The sequence below is a fragment of the Gekko japonicus genome, unplaced genomic scaffold, assembly GCF_001447785.1.
Source record: "Gekko japonicus isolate JY-2015 unplaced genomic scaffold, Gekko_japonicus_V1.1 scaffold122, whole genome shotgun sequence".
NCBI classification, from domain to species: domain Eukaryota; kingdom Metazoa; phylum Chordata; class Lepidosauria; order Squamata; family Gekkonidae; genus Gekko; species Gekko japonicus.
In genome coordinates, this window is record NW_015161949.1 from 1,295,130 (window position 1) to 1,309,661 (window position 14,532).

A 14,532-nucleotide genomic window follows, 5' to 3' on the forward strand; every position below is an offset into this window, starting at 1 on the left:
CCGGGGCCAGAGCTCGGCCGCTTCGTGCCGAAAAGCCCCCTCCTCTTCCCTCCCCTCTCGCCAGCCCACCTTCTCTCCCTCGCCCCAAAGCCGTGCAGCCGCAAGCAGCTCAAATGGAGTGGAAAATGGCCAGTGGTGGCAGATCGAGCCTTTAGATTATCTGTTCCATGCTCGGTACTTAGCGCGCTCTAATCTGCTTTTATTTGCCGGAGCCCCTCACCCTCCAAGGGGAGGAAAAGAAAGATTTGGGGGAGGGTTTTTTTTTTTTTAGGGTCTTTTGCCGCCGCCGCCGCTTCTATACATGATAATATGTTTATATGATTAGCCGAGCCCAGGGGTGGGGAGAAGGAGAGGCAGAGAGGGGTGGAGATTGGAGGAGGAGGAGGCGGCGGCTTGGAGGTGGCTCCAGTTCAGAGGAGTGGAGAGTCTGTGTCAGGACTTCGCAATCCCCAGTCACACACTGAGAGGTGCATGAACGAAAAGGAGCTGGCAATACAATTCACTGGGATTTTTTAAAATTATTTTTTTTTTGCTCCGAGATTTCTTCTCCTTCGTTTTCTCCCTTCCTCCCCGTCTTTTCGAGGGCGATCAGCGTTGGCTCCTGATCGCCGTTCACGGGGCAACAACGACAGGGAAGCAGTGAGAGCGAGAAAAGAAGAGAAGCCGAAGAAGGGCTGGAAGTGGATCGTGGCCGAGGCCAGAATGTCATCCAGGGAGACGTAAACGAAGGCGAAGAGGACGACGGAGAAGGGAGCTTTTACTGGCGTGTGCGTGTGTGTATATATATATATATATATGGTGCGCGCGTGTCTGTGCATGCGATCGCACCCCTTCCTCCGACTTCGCCTCCCTCCCGAGAATACACTGAGTTGATCTCGGCTGCTGCGGTCGGCGTCGCCTCGCTTGCTCCGTATCCGAGTTGCCTAGAGAGAGTGGACTCCAGGGTCGGTCACATCCACTGGGCTTTGCACCTAGCGCTCTTCGGTGGCGACGCTTGATCTCTCGCTGCCGGCAGAATTATTCCAGCGCTCCCCCCGCTCTCTTGCGTGTGGCTGTTTCATCCCCTTTTCTTGTCGCTTTTCTTTTTGGACGGAGCAGAGTGCGTGGGGAACTGCCGGGGGGGGAATGTTGACTTAACCCCTAGCGAAGCCTCTCGGCTGGCTGGGCTCGCTTGGAGGAAAGGAAGGAGGAGAAGCCGCCTGTGTGTGTGTACGCTTGGTCCCAGCCCAGCGAGCTGCAAAGGCTCAACCCAGCCCGGCTCTTTTCGCCTTCCCGGTGATCCCTCGTCTTCTGGCTATTTGCTGCTGGCGCCTTCCGGGCCACAATCCCTCCCCTCCTTTGCCTCGTAACCAGAAGAAGGCTTGCTTTAGATCCCATTTCCGGGGCACCCCAGATGCTAGAGAGACCCTGGCCCGGCGTTGGCTGCGAATCCAAAGGTAAGGGGGGGGGGGAACACCAAAAAAGAAACCACTTGCAGTACCTGTTTGCTTACTTCGATCGCCCCCCTTGGCGAGCCATTTGCAGGCAAGGGGGGGGGGGTGCTGATGTGGAGTGCGCAGTGGAGACGTATCCCTAACCCTTTGTTTTCTCTCAAGGGGGGGGGGGAGACGTCAGATGTAGTAAAAATCGAACTGTTTCCTTTCCCATCTTCTCCTTCCGAGGCATTCCGCTCCCTCTCCTCTCTATCATCTCCTTAAAAATACAATATTGCGCGCTGCGCTCCTGCCGTGAGCAAACGGCAGCTCGGGTGAGGGTTAATGCTGGGAATCCGGAGAGGGCTTTCCCAGGCAAGGCGGGGGAAAGGTGACCTGAAAACGCAATCAGATGTGAACCGGCGCGGTGGGCTGTGGCCATCCTTAAGGCCGGGAGGAGGAGGAGGACCCGGGGCTTTTGGGAAGAGCTGCAGGGCCTGATCAGATGCAAGCAGAAGGAAGGTTCCGAGCCAGAGGAGACCCTTTGGGGGCTAGGGGACCTATGCTCGCAGGGATCTGGACATTAGGTCAGTGCCTGAGTTGTTATGGGATGGGGGCGCGTGCGAGGGAGTTGAGATAGTGAAGAGTTCAGCCCCCAGCCAAAGAAACTCCTAGATTGTCCAGGGAGGCTGAAGAAGCCCCTTTAGTCTCCTTGCAGGATCTAGGAGTTTTGTCTCCCTTCCGGCTGACCCACCAGCTCCCCAGATATTTGGTTGGTGGGAAGGGGATCGGAACACAGAGGAGTCTGCTTGACTTGCTAAACTTTGCCCTGTCATAAAGGTTTTGGTTTTTTTTGTCCTTCAAATAGCCCTTATTGATTTGAGTGGAACTGTCCCAGTCTAAGAAGAAAAGTGTGCCTGCCATAGACTTGCAGCCTCCTGTTGGTCTGTGATACTTAACACCCCGTTGATACTTTAACTGGAAGGACATTTTACTTGGAAGTGCCCCACTGACTTTTATTTCAAGGCAAGCGTGCCAGGCTTTGTGGATTTAAAGTAGAAGTCTAGTTTAGATCAAGTAAGGAAAGATTCTCTTTTTCCAATCACGTTTGCTTGGGGTGTGTGTGTGTGGATGTGTGGGTGTATAGCCCTCCTTTCTTCCATGGAACACATTTTTTGGGGGGGATCCTTTAAGAACCTCTTAGAAAAATGAGAAGCCTTGCAAGTATAGTATTAGCAGCAGAAGCCATCTGGATCCTGTTAATTGGAGAAAGGCAAGCTTTTCTGTTCCCCTGCTTTGGTTTGTTCCAACATTCTTTGCTTAGTTAACAGTGAGGCAGGCTCTTCTCTCTGGATTCTTCAGCCTGGTGGCTAGTTCCATTCATATGTCTGTCTCTGTTTGTCGGTCTCTTGCAGGCCCCACAAAGTCTGTTCTTCTGCCAAACTCAAGTTGTACATTGAAAGGAGAAGTTACTTCCCTTTAGTGGATAAGGACTTGTTGCACATTTGTATTCACAAAAACTCAAGGAAGCAAATCAGGAGGATGCCTTTTTTGCAAGAGGCTTCCAGATAAAAAATGAATATCTCAGTTGTGGCCCAAAGAAAAGGTTGATTCCTCTTTTTTATTTGTAGAAATCAAGGGCCACCTGAAGACAGTGCTCCAGAAGTATGTGTGGTATATTAAAGATGCTTAAAAAGGTATTTATGGGTTAGGGTGTTTTAAAATGTATAATTGGCAAGGAATGATTTTTGTAAATATAGATGAGTGTGTAAACAGAAAAACCTTCATCTTCTCTGGTGCTTCAGGTGTTGGGATTTCTTAAGACTGTATAACCTTATAAGAATCTCTGGATTTTTATCTTGCAAATCTAGTGGTGGTGGTGGAGTTTGGACACAGTCAGTTTGGCAGAAAGTAAAGATATCTCCTTTGGCTTCAGGTGTGTGTGTGTGTGTGTTTTCCTCAAGAAATTGTGGCTAGTAGAAAGAATTCTACAGAACAAATGTTCTGTTGTTTGGTTTCTTCAGACACTCTTGATTCCCTCCCTTTTGTTGCCTGCCACTAAAAGAGGTGCCATTTCACATCATTCTGCACAAATTGTTTGAATTAATGCAAGTGTGAATTCTTACCATTTGAAGGGGGGGTATTAGCATATCAAAGGTTTCTTAGCTTTCAGCTCAATTGAGAAAACTTCAGCCTGTCTTCCATTTGCTTCCAAAGCAGAGGCCCAAAGGGCAGTGGGGAATTGTAAAGGGTAAAAAGGGGAGGTGGATTTGGGTTATGTTTCTGAACTTTTACTGTTTTGTAATTATGCCAGTGAAGAACATAGTCTGTAATGCTGCAGGGCCCTTGCAAACGGCCAAACAATTATATTCTATTGATTAATGGTTTGTTCTAAGAAAAAGGGTGACCTTTTTCATGGCAGCCACTGTTGCATAGTTTCTGGTGTGTCCTGTCTGTTCTGTTAGTGGGATTTGCAAGGCCTTTTCTTCTACACTCATGCTTTGGCTATGGCCTACACATTATTGCGTTAGGAGGCCTGAATGGAAAAGAACTTCTAATTACTTCAAAAAATCACAAATGAACCTTTGAAATAAAAGACCCACTCAGCCCCTTTGAAGTTAGCACACGTATCTCTTTAATAAGTAATACTGGGATAATAGATAATTTTTTCCCCATAGGTTGTATTCTTTTTTGATATTTTGAAGCTCTCCTCTGGATACTGCTATGAGTTAATTTCCAAAGAATAATAGGATAATTAAAGCAACTTCCTATGTAATTAAAAAAGTACATAATGAGTTTTGCGTGGGTTAGTAACAGTCAAGTGCTTTATCTTTTTGTTGTTGTTTTCATTGTCAGTGTAATGAATATTCTGAAAATAGCTGCGACAAGGATTGGCCACATCAGTCTGGTTGTGGAATATTCATTACATTTTAAGTTAGTTCACTTTGCTATCACATTTATGTAATTTTTTTTTTCATTCACTGCTCTGTTTCTTCCCCCTATGTTTGCAAAGAGGTACGGCTCATCTACTTTTTTGTTATCTTTAAAAATAAATGTTCAGAATCTGGCAGATCAGAATACAATATGTTGGGTGAGGTCTTTTTCAGCCATTAGATTGTTTGGGGAGGAGGGGGGGGAGGAGCTGAAAGTCTCATTAATCTAAACAAAAAGCTAAACAACAAGCTCCATAGCAATGTTGAAACTGGCTATTTGGCCTTTTCTTCAGTGCAGTACATGAATCGGTTTTACAAAACATACAACTTTAGTTCTGACTGAGAAAAATATGTTTAGAGCCAAGGGGTTTATGTCCAAGTGTTCAGAATAATTCCTTTTAGTTCGATTTGTCAAGAAACTGCTGTGCTTAGAACTAACAATCTTGAGAATTCACGTAACAAACATTTTTTTGAGACCTGCTATTTTGAACAGTTCAAGAACAGAATTTTGTTGGTAGACACCTTTTAGCAGTTCTGAAATGATGTGCTATTTCTCTGACATAATTTTCAGCAGTGTCTCTATTGCCGTCAAGGTGCCTGAAGTAATACCTTTTGGTAGTCTGGTCAGAACATATTGACGTAATTGTCATTATGACACTTAAGTTGCTTTTAACCAGTCTACTTTGAGTAGAGAGTGCTGTGAAGAAAGTGCATTCTCCCTTAGAACCATTAGAGATAATCTAAAAATTGTCTCAAAAACATTGTACTCAAGTTCATATGATGGTGATCTCAAAATCTGACAAATCTCTAATGCTATAAAATACTACTGCAGGAAGATGTTCAAGATTTCATAGGACAAAATTGGACCACTTAGACAGAAATTAATATACTACAGCAGTGTATCAGCTGCCCTTTTCAGTCACAGTGGCTTACTCTGTGTTGGCAATAGAAACGGAACATAGATATGCAGATTGTTCTGGAGGCTGCTAGCTGGAGAAATCAGGATATTGAATCAATGTGGGGCAGAACAAACCAATTACTTTGGGTTTTGACTTGAGAGATTAAAATAAACATTTTTTCCCCTGTCATGTTTGGCTCCCCTGCTCATTAATGGACCAACATCAAAGCAATCAGTCCAACTTCCAGTGTTATAAAAACCAATGCAAAGATATAGATCTCGCATGTAGGCTTGGAAGTCTTAATTTAAGGCAAGCAGTTGGAGTTTTTATTGCAGCAATTTTCACAATCAGCAGAGACATTAACACCAGGCTTCTGGGTGTTTTCCTTCCTTAAAATGAGCAAGAGGAGAGCACTTAAAAACAAAGTTTGCTTAGCGGTTAGACACTTCAGAAGCTGCTTCATCGTCCATTTGTCCCTTACAGTCATGTCAGGAATTGGAGTTACTAGGATGAAATACCAAAGATTTGGTAAGAAAACACTCTAGAAAACTTAGTGTCATTTGTATTTGAAAAGAACAACATACCGAAAAATGATCTGACATCTCATCTGTTTCACTAGTGTTTGTCTTCATAGTATGTATTTTAATTGACGAAAGTGTGTATGCAGAAAAATTAGGGTATATTGCACCTGCTGGCAATACATTCTGCAAAAGTTTGATTTGGGGAAAACCACTTATTTAGATCTAGTGCAAGTTCTCACTAAGAACTGGGTGTAGATATTATAAAGGCATGTAGATTGAAGTTAGGAAATGGTTAGGAAGTTATTTTTGATTTTTGCCCAGAGTTTTTTTTTAAATAAAAAAAGCTTCTACCATTTCTGCAGTGATATTCATTTCACTTAAAAATGAAGATTTTAATAGAATGGATGACCAAATGGAGATTTATGGGTTGTTGTTTTTTTTGCATGAAGCAGGAAGTTTAAAAACTGGAATTGCTTCACCAGGTGATGTACTAGAAGTAATAGACAATGTAGTAGAATGTGATGGTAACCTTTAAATTCATGCATGGATTGGTCAATAGTGATGAAGTAACATTCTTCATACTAAATCATTAAGTGTTCTGTTTACACATGTCCCATTATACGGTACATTTTCTTAAGTATTTTGCAGAATTTATGGTGCATGTGTGAAGAGAAGGGTCATTTGGAATCCTACACTAATGGCTTTTAAAGAGCACATGTGCAGTCTCAAACATAATCATCCCCCCATTTTTTAAAAAAATTGACGAAAAGATTGCATCACTGTTGTAATAGTACATCAAGACAAATGGGAAACCATAAAGGCTGTTTTACATTGATTTAGGTAGTTTTTGAAGATATTTCCTGTTTTTTAAGGAGAAAGTGGCCCTTTCTGAATATGAATAGGGGAATGATGACTAGGAGTCGGCTAGAAGAGGTTGATTCACTGAGGCCTTTCCCCAGTCTCCTTTAGAAGATTAGTTCAACTTTGCCTTTTCAGAAACCCTTCTAAATAACCATCACATCAATTTAGATATATACAGTTCACCGCTTCATATAGCATGGAGCTTTAAAAAAGGCAGTTGCTTAATGAGCGCTAAAACAAGAACCTCAGTTTGATGAACTGAAAACTATCAGTTGAGTCTTTTAAGGAAAAGTGTTCTTGATCAGAGTTTTGAATTATAGCACAGGCAAGGTTGTGGCTCATTATCTTAAACTGAGCATTTTATGGGTCTAAGATGCAGTATATAATTTGCATGTGCCATTATTTTTCCTCCCTTGTGGTATTTGTCAGGCGTTAATGCTTCAACTGTACAGAAGCCTGTTATTTTCCTTCCATTTTTAAAAAAATTTAGAATGGCATAATAATCAAGAACATTGCAGTCTGACTAAAATAAATACAGAGCCTAACACCTGCAGGTAAAGTGCAGCCTCCAGCAAAAAAAAAAAAAAAAAAAAGCAGCTATTGATTCCTTTTGTGGCACAAAGCAAGCTTAAATACAATTTGTTAATTACAATAAAAATGAAGTTTTATGGAGTAATATACTTCATCTTTGTAGAAGATTTTATGTATTGTGTGCTGGTAAGTAAAATCCCATCACGGTTGTATAATTTTGTTCAATTATTAGAGCAACTAAGAGGGAAAAAATCAATTTACATTGAAAAACCACAGAAATGAGATTACCTTGTTAAGTAGCAACTTGCCAGCAGTGTCTGAATAGCCTAGTATTGTCAAAAGTTGCCATATTTAATGCAATAAGAATATGAACTAGTTGTTCAAGTACATTTGCAAAGTCTTTCTGCTGTGCCACTATTTCTTTATTTCCATGCAGGAAGATTATGAGGTAGCATTAAGTTTACAAAAAAATATGGAATAATACTTAGGCATTTATTTGAGATAAATGGTTGCATGAGCAGTTTTTGTCCATGTATATGTCGATCTTGTTTTTTTTAAAAAATGCATAGGTACAGTTCAGTTGGTTAAAGCTAGAGATAAAAAGTGAATTATGGGCCCTGATAATAGCTACAGCTTTGTCAATTAGGTAGAAAAACTTGTTTCATCACCTGTACTGTTCTTATAAAATGCAACTATGAGACGTTTGTTTGCAGACTCTATGCTTTGTAGTACTATAGCCTGGAAATCTTAACTATATGTGCTTCATTGGAAACTTGAATTCATAGTTCTTCTTTGATCACCTGCTTTAGTGCAGTTTCCTGAAGCACATAAAATCTTGCTTCACCGAGTCACTAAAACTGTCTTAGTTACAAGGGGCAGGCGACATAACAATTTAAATCCTGTGGGCCATTTGTAGGTCACAAAGTCATCACACTAGAATTTCTGGGTAAAGGGGATGAAAAGAGAAGACAAATGCCACTATGAATGGAGATGTTTAAACCAGACCTCTGCCTCAGGGTAAAAATTAGGTCTGTTTTAGCCCGGATGTAATGTCTTCCTCTACAGAGCCCAGAATTAATCATGGCCTGACAAGGGAAGGTGTGCTTGGGGGGGGGGGAAGGGGACCTTGTTGGCTGACAGCCTAGGAGAGGACATTATAAACATTAAAAGACACTCAGGTACTTAAATCATTGTATCTTAGTGCCACAGTGCACTTTTTTGCATGGGTAAAGGTAGTTGAGAACAGAAAATGGCCACCTTTTGCATTGGTTATGATGGTACCTGTGAGAAAACTGTGGTGCTTCTCTTCAGATACTTGGCTGTAAGTATTTTGAAGGGGGGTGCAGTTTATTAATGTACATATGTGTCCTTCATAAACGAAGAGATACTTCTGGTTTTGTATTCAAACATAAATTCTTAAGAAGGTGTATCTGAAGCACACTAAAACTTACACCTTGAATAAAACACTGTTGGTCTTAAAGGTACCACTGGACTCAAGCTTTGTTCTATAAAATCTTAATGTAAGACATGTCCCCAAATACATCCCCTTTCAAATATATCAAAGGCATCGTACAAAATTCTAAATACATGTATTATTATACTAAATATACCCTTTGCTTTTGTCAATGTCTTTGTTTTATGAATTTAATATTTACACTTTAACATACAAAATGTTTTACGCTGTTACTTATTTTTAAGCGTTATTGAAGGCATGTGACTTACCCAAGGATTCCGTTCCAAAATTCAGCACTCTGATGATTGAAGTGTACCTCCCATAATTTTCACATTTGCCAGGTAAAACTTGTCAAGTCAATTTTTGGAAATCCATGAAAGTTAATTTAAAATTACCCTAGTTCAGGTGTAACAAATTAATTCTCATTACGTCTGACTGGTACTTGGAGCAAAAGGACACTTTTACAGCTAATGACGTACTTTACATTATCATATCCTTTTATATTTTGTTTTGTTTCTGGATTGTCTATGAGTGCTCTGTGTTCAGTTTTATTTTTTTTCTCAAACAGTTCTAGGGCTAAATAGTGAGTGAGTAGCTGTCATCAGAATGTCCTTACCTCTTGATGTTTGTTGAACATTGCCTTAAATCTCCCAGTGAAGATACTGGTTTTGGCAAAAAGTGGGATGCTTTAATATACTGTTCTAATAGAGATTCTGGTTCCATACTGTAAAGTCAGATGCTGCATTCGTTTAGTCTGAAGAAAGACAAGGTCAGATGTAACTGAGAGTGTTATCATTTGGAGCAGGTTCCATTGACTATATGTTCCTTACATGAAGGCAAATGGAAAACGTTAAAATTATGTATTAGTTTTCATCCATTTTGAGCATTTTAAAATGTTATTCTGTTCAGAGAAAAAATAGTTCTACATTTGAATGCCGATATTAAAACCAGAAAACCTCTCAGTTAAAACAGACATCTTTCATTTTTCGATACTGAGTTTCCTGTTTTCTTGTACTTCAAAATGACACAATAGGATAAAATTGCCCTATCACGCATGAGTTGTAAAATTAAGTTTATACAAAACTTAAGCAAGATAGCTGTGAAGTTAAAAAAAAAATTAAGAATGTCTCAGTCAGTTTCTGAGCTGTGCCCCATTCCTTCTGAATTAAAACCTTTTACCAATTGATTTGTTTTCTTGATGTAAACCTGAACTTCACATTGATTATACCCTTTCTTTGAACTGTACTTTTTGCCCTCTGTAGATATTTTCATATCAATCATCTCCTTGGAATGATTACTCTGCATCTAGATGACAGGATAATCTAACTCTCTTTACTGCCAAAATTTTTCTTTATGGCTGGGCGAGTGAAAAACTGATTTTGTTTTGGAATTCTGAGATTTCTTCATGGTGGCTGACTAGATATACATGAAGAATTGAAACTCACGCTTTGATTGGAATGATTATTTGGGTTTTAATTAGGGATGGAATTTAAGAAGAAACAGGACTGTGAGTGCTGACTTGAAACAAGTAATGGATAGGATTCATCCCTGCAACATGTAAAGTGATAATAAAGAAAAGAGTGCCTCTGAGTAAATGCAGAGGCCATCATCACAGCATAATTAAAGCCCACCCCACATTGCTTGCAATGTCCTGTAAGGTGACCAGACTTTAGCAGTCTTAACCACTAGCTGTGCCCAAGAAGCAAACAAGCACACAAATAGACTACCTTTTCCTATGAAAAGCCAAGAATGTCTGCCCTGACTCATGGCCATAAGAGCTGGTGTGTGTGTACGTGTTCCCAAAACAATAAAATTTATCCTGCCAAGCTAGTTCAGCTATTACTTTTTGCACTTCAAATGTTTTTGGGTGGCATCTTTTTGGCAAGCATATGACTCGGGTTTCATGACGGAACATGATTGTTGATGTGACTCAGTCACTGTGTTTGCGGCTTTCGCCATGTTATAGCTTGATGCAAATCCTTTTCTTTTTTTCTCCTGGGTTGTAAGATTTTGCATTTAAAGCCTAGGAGTAATAAGGGTCTTCTTGAAGTGGATAAATAAAGTGTTCCCTCCCCCTCTGTTTTCTATAAATATTTCTGTTACACTGTGTATCAATTTCAATAGCATGGATAGCTCTGCTACAGTTATGATAGTTTATGAAATACTCCTTACTGACAGGCAAAGGCCCAGTTCCATTTGTGTCATGCGGGTGCATACTTGGGCTAGACGAACGTCTTTTGAAATCTGCATAGTTACCTTCGTATATATGAAAGGAATAATTGGGCTCTAGTTTGTCTGGTACATTAAAATTAATCTTGCTCAGCTGCAGAAAGGAGAGGATGGCAATAAACTTGTTGATAGGCTTTATTTCCTTTCTTTTTACATTGTCTTAAGTGCCCACAGAGGGATTTTTATTTTTGGATTTTGTTTAAATTGGGGGGGGGAGGGGAAGAATCCCCCCCCCTTGACAAATGATGCTTTCGGAAATGTTTGTACTATTGAATGTGTTCACTGTGCCCACTCCATCAGTTTCCCTGGGCTCTCATGGCTGCAGAATTAAAAGTTTCTTGAAGAGGACCTGCTAATTACAGGTTATAGATTTGTCCACTAGAGGCTTTCCTGTAACAGAAAAGAGCAGTTGTTTAAAGTGCATTTTATAAATCTATATGTGATTTTTAGCATTTTCCCCTAGTACAGTCTGAGAATTTTACTTCTAAATATTTTTCTCCAATTATTCCCTTCTTTAAAAAACAAACACATTTGTATTTTATTTGCTAAAATGAATGCTTTACTCTACTTACTAGACTTTTTTCCGGCAGGTATGGTCCGTATGAAATCATGGTGCCATCTGGGTTGGATTTTGGCCCCTATTCCTGAAATTTATGAGCTCAGCCACACCCCTGCGGCTGCAATATCCAGGTTTTATAGGTCAGGGAAGTGGATTACAGAGGGAGACTGAAAGGAACTTGCCAGTGAATGGAGCAAGACATTAAACTTGGATGCCTAAAACCAAATTAAAGGCGCCCCCCCCCCCATTGAGTTATGCTTCCTTTCTTACTGAACATGAGTAGTTCTTCAGATCATCTGTGGCAAATGAGCAGGTATTGCTGAAAAGTAAGATTGTTTTCTTCAGGAGAAAGGTACTATTTTTCCCAATGTCACTTCAATGTCCCCAGACTTTGAACCATTGGCTAGGCAAATTTGGTTGGTAATCCTAAATCCAGTTAGCCTTTCTCATATATTTGGCACAGATCAGAGTTTTTGTTTGGGTTGTCTTCAAAAATTATTGGGGCATTTTTTTAAAAAATAACATCCCCCAGAAATTCAAGCCAAAAGAGTTTCCTGTTAAGGAAACTGCTCTCTTAGGCTGAAGAAAACACACACAAAAACTAATAAGTGGTTTTCTCAAAAAAGAGAGACATGTTTAGGATTATATGTTTGTTTTTCTTAAAATGTCCACGTTTGTATTTAGTGTAATTGATACTAATGTTTGAGGTAGAGAGTTAATCCCAAGTGAAAGAAGTTCTGATTTAGGTGGCAAAGGGACATTAAACAGAGCCATAGTGCTCTGTTTGTTTATTTTGGATAAGGAGATGATTTAGGCTGAACGGGATGACTCGTTTCGGGTGGTCCTTCCATTTCAGGATTGTTTGGTGTTTTCTTTCCCCCCCTGAAAGCCTTTATGTGACTTTGAAAAAGAAGCTTTTGCCTCTTGGAGTGCAGAGGGCTGAAGGTGCTTGCTTAACTGTTTTGAAGGAGAAGGGTAACAGTGTAGAGCCAGCGGAAAATCTGTCAGGGTGCTTTCTTCAGTAGCAGTGGGTATCAGGTAACTCTTAAGGGGCATGCCTCTCTGGGGATTTCTTTCAAATGGTGACCATTTGTTTAGAGTCGTATGCTAAATTTTGCATTTTCCACATACTTTTTGCTAAGCCTTCTTATTACCTGCAGAGGGAGCTTGTATATGAGACAACCAGAATAATAATGGCATTTAAGGCTGGAAATTATTTCCAACTCTAAAATACAACTTTAGTTTGTTGTAGTGTTCCCTGTCATGCTTGCCTAGACTAAAAAACACTTTTATACTTAAAGTATGCTCAAGGGCACACTTGAGAGAAGGACTTACATCATTGACTGTCGTTGGCAAACTATTGCAAATTTAATATGCAAAGTAAAAACGTTACAATGATGCTTCTATTTTATATTCAGTGCTCTTTTTGACCTCTTTAAAGTTTTGCATTACAATAGAGGTGATTTTTTTTTGGGGGGGGTATCAGTTATGTCAATAAATCTTTCGGAGTTAGTGTATAAGGAAAATTGCTACTGAGGAATTTGTACCCTTAAAAATCCTGAAGATTTAATAGGCTAAAACAGTGTTTAGCACGTTAAACAAAAAGCTGTAAATTGATGTGGTTCTTCCACCAAGCATTCTTTTTATTTAGGTTGCTTACAGTATGGATTCAGATTTAACTCTTAATTTTTATGCTTTTTCAAAAAATAAAGATCACCAGCTCTAGAACTGACAGATTAGTTGTAATGGTACTTAAACAGGACATTCAGCAGTTAAACCTTTAGAGCCCATTATTAAACCTTTTAAGAAGGAAAAAAAAACCTTGCTGACTGTTTAAAAAGACCCTGGCAGAACTAATAATATCAGATTATGAGCTTATTAATAAATAAATATAACCTTCTAGGAAACAGCATACTTGCATTTGCTAATGTGGTTTTTTGAGATTTAGTGACACAAACCTGTTCCTACATATTTTAGAATTTAAACTTTTGTATTTCTGCATAGTGAAGCCATATGGTCCTTCCAGAAGTGGAAGAAATAGCAGTGAGACAAATAAAATATGACGTACTATCTTGCTTGCTTGGCAGGGAGGATAATGGCGATAGAGCTGAAATAAGCGGTGTTTAGCTTTGAAAAATGGTGGTATTCTTTTTTTCATTTGTGATAGTTGAGGAAGTTTGCATGCTATTTGCTATGATACTAATATGAAATAAAGCATTATGCATAGCTGCACATTCTATAAAACAGAAGCAGCACTCAGCAACATGCTGTCTTGCTATAAATCTTTCTAGAAAATTGGTTTGAGAGTTGATCCCCCCCTCCCAGTTTGTTACAGCATTGTAAACTTTAAAATGTGTATATGTGCAAGAGAATGTGCTCCTACTGTATTTTGGATTACCGTTTTAAACATTCAGCAAAAGGCTAACCGGTGTTGCAAAAGTGCACTGTCTTGGTGCGGACTCATTATTTATACTAGCTAATCCTTGCTAATGTGAAAAATCAGTCTGTTATTGTAGTACCAAATGGCCCTTTAAGTAGAGAAACAGTTAAGTAGATCTCCTGTAATAGGGTGTTGTCTAATAAAGAGATTTATGGTATTGGCAAGGGCGATTGTATAGGAAATTACCCTTTCACAGCATGATCATGTGTTATCACAACAACTTGGTGCCACATTTATATGGAGCATTTTCATAAAAGGGTAAGAATGTTAGCCACAGCAATTGCACTCTGATATGATTATGGCAGTAAGACTTATTAGAGCTATAGACATACTCTTGTACGGACTTTGGAATTTCAGGCCTTTGTGAAGACCGATCTCTCGTTTCTATTGAACAGACACATGTAAGATTCACAAATCATTTCTTAAACGTAATCAAGGAGATGTGGTATTTTTGTATAAAACTCTTGGGCACAGAGAGTTTGTCAGCCCTAGAAGAAGAGGGTATGTGAAATGGACAGGGCCCTTTTGGGTACCAGCCTGTATGGATACTGGAGTGTGCACGTTGTTGACTTTCACATACTCTCCCATTGGCTTGAATGGAATATCCAGCCCTAGGAGTAGTGCTTTGCATTTCAAAAGCTTGCACATTTCCCTTCACACTCACATGCATAAAAATATTGTTAACCCGTTTGAT

The 14,532-nt window shown here is 39.8% G+C and overlaps 1 protein-coding gene across 10 annotated transcripts in view; it reads left to right on the forward strand.

Moving 5' to 3' along the window:
- The first annotated feature begins 472 nt into the window (after window positions 1-472).
- Window positions 473-14,532, forward strand: part of ADGRL2 (adhesion G protein-coupled receptor L2) — a 252,490-nt gene continuing 238,430 nt past the window's right edge. For 7 of the 10 annotated variants that reach the window (XM_015429414.1, XM_015429421.1, XM_015429419.1 and 4 more), the window contains exon 1: window positions 797-1,436. The gene's annotated coding sequence lies outside the window, so the exon portion shown is untranslated. Of the gene's footprint in view, window positions 768-794; window positions 1,437-1,932; window positions 2,000-14,532 lie in introns of those variants that run through there. The other 3 variants (XM_015429415.1, XM_015429424.1, XM_015429416.1) reach the window with 3 other exon arrangements.